The sequence below is a fragment of the Ovis aries genome, chromosome 14 (assembly GCF_016772045.2).
Source record: "Ovis aries strain OAR_USU_Benz2616 breed Rambouillet chromosome 14, ARS-UI_Ramb_v3.0, whole genome shotgun sequence".
Taxonomy (NCBI): Eukaryota; Metazoa; Chordata; class Mammalia; order Artiodactyla; family Bovidae; genus Ovis; species Ovis aries.
This window is the reverse complement of record NC_056067.1, coordinates 2716264-2718340: the sequence shown is the minus strand read 5'-3', so window position 1 is coordinate 2718340 and position 2077 is coordinate 2716264. Positions and strand designations below refer to the sequence as shown.

General features: G+C 38.9%; 1 non-coding gene across 1 annotated transcript; it reads left to right on the top strand.

Annotated features, from left to right (window-relative positions):
* Positions 1-551: 551 nt before the first annotated feature.
* TRNAS-GGA (transfer RNA serine (anticodon GGA)) lies at positions 552-623 on the top strand. Its single transcript has one exon. It is a non-coding gene; the product is annotated as a tRNA-Ser (tRNA).
* Positions 624-2077: the final 1454 nt, after the last annotated feature.

The window sequence follows — 2077 nt, the reverse complement described above, 5'->3', positions numbered from 1 at the left end:
CATTTCTGGTGGGAATGCAAAATGGGACAGTCACTTTAGAAGTTAGCTGGTCAGTTTCCTACAAAACTATACATAATCATACCATGTGATCCAGCAATCGCATTCCTTGGCATTTACTCAAATGAACTGAAACCTCTGGCCAAACAAAACTTATGTTTTGCACATGGATGTTTATAGTAGCTTTATTCATAACTGCCAAAACTTGGAAGGAATAACAATGCACTTTAGTAGATGAATGTATGAATAAACTGGTATAATCCAGTCAGCACTGAAAAGAAATGAGCTACCAAGCAATGAAAAGACACAGAGAAATCTTAAATGCATTTTGCTCACTTACCGAAGCCAATTTGAAAAGACTGCATACTGTATGGTTCCAACTGTATGACATGCCTGAAAAGACAAAATTATGGAGAGAGTGAAAAATCAGTGGTTGGCAGGAAGGAAGGGATAAATATGCAGAGGACAGAGAATTTTTAGAGGAGTAAAACTATTCTGTATGGTAATACAGGTCGTTAGACATTTGTCCAAACCCACAGAATGCACAGGGAGCTTCCCTGGTGGCTCAGAGGTTAAAGCGTCTGCCTGGAATGCGGGAGACCCAGGTTCGATCCCTGGGTCGGGAACATCCCCTGGAGAAAGAAATGGCAACCCACTCCAGTACTTCTGCCTGGAGAATCCCATGGAGGGAGGAGCCTGGTAGGCTACAGTCCATGGGGTTGCTAACAGTCAGACACGACTGAGCAACTTTCTTTCACTTTCACAGAATGCACAACGGCAAATATAAGCACTAATGCAAACGATGAGTTTTGGGTGATCATGTGTTAATGCAGGTTCATCAGCTGTAACAAAAACACCACTCTGTGAAGGATGTTGATAGTGGGGGAGGCTGTGAGTGTGTTAGAACATGGTTATGTGGAAATTCTTGGTGTTTTCTACTCAACTTTTAGATATTTACTATTTCTCTGGAGATTTCACATTTCACATTTTCAGTTTTCATCATTTTTATGGAAGGCACTTGTGTTATTTCAGTTCTTCGTTGAAATAAGTATTAAAAGAGAATATATTCATCCTTTGAAGAGCATGTACCCATATTTTAGGAGGAATGTATAAATCTGCTTCTACTTCTTCATAAATATATAAAAATGGTGATACCATACTATGAAGTGTTATATACTGCCAAAATTTTCATTGTCCTTAGAAGTTTAATGTATAAACAAATCTTTACATGTCTGGAGGAGTTCAATTTCTCTTTCTTTTCTCTAGCCTTTGAGGGACACCGTTCAAGGTCCTGAATGGTCCCTGGTAGATGCCATTGTTTACATCTGCTTCAGTTAATGTCCAACCTAAAACAAGAACCCGTTATCTGAATTCTTGCTTGGGTATTTATTTTTCGTATCTGAAAGTAAGATGCTTTCTTGCTTTTTGTGTGTTTATTATAAACGAAGGTCAGGATGGAGCTCTATAATTTGCTGCAACTGTCATGGGCTGCTACAGCTATACAACATGTAAATCCCCTGGCGGCTGTTTAGCTGTGACAAAACCTCACTTTGAAAAATAAGGATACTGGACTCTCAACTTTTAACCAGGCTTCAGTGTCAAGGGCCGTAATACACTTGCAATATGGAAACGTCTCATCATACCAAGGCTCCTGAACCTCAATCAGGAGGTGAGAGAAAATCAAAGCCCAGTTTTTATCCTTATTTGTGCCAATCACCACTTTGGTCATGAAACGCCCAGCCAGTATGAGTAAGTGAACTATTGGTGAATCAATCCAAACTAAAATGTTAAAATTATGTCTGAGTTCTTTCCTTCCAATCCAGTTGTTCAAATATCTAGTCTGAATTTAAGATGAGGAAAAAACTTCCAACAAGTTGGGAAGGTATAGAAAGGTAGCACCTATTTGAAAGTTAGGAACTTTCTCCAATGAATGGAAATAAAATATGTTACTGAAACTCCAAGGAAAGAAATGTAATTTCACCATACTACTGGGCTCTATACCAAGTGTCAGCTACATAGTCAGGTTCACGTCAAGAACATTCTTTAATGTTCCAATAGTTGGAACAATTGCTGACCTAGT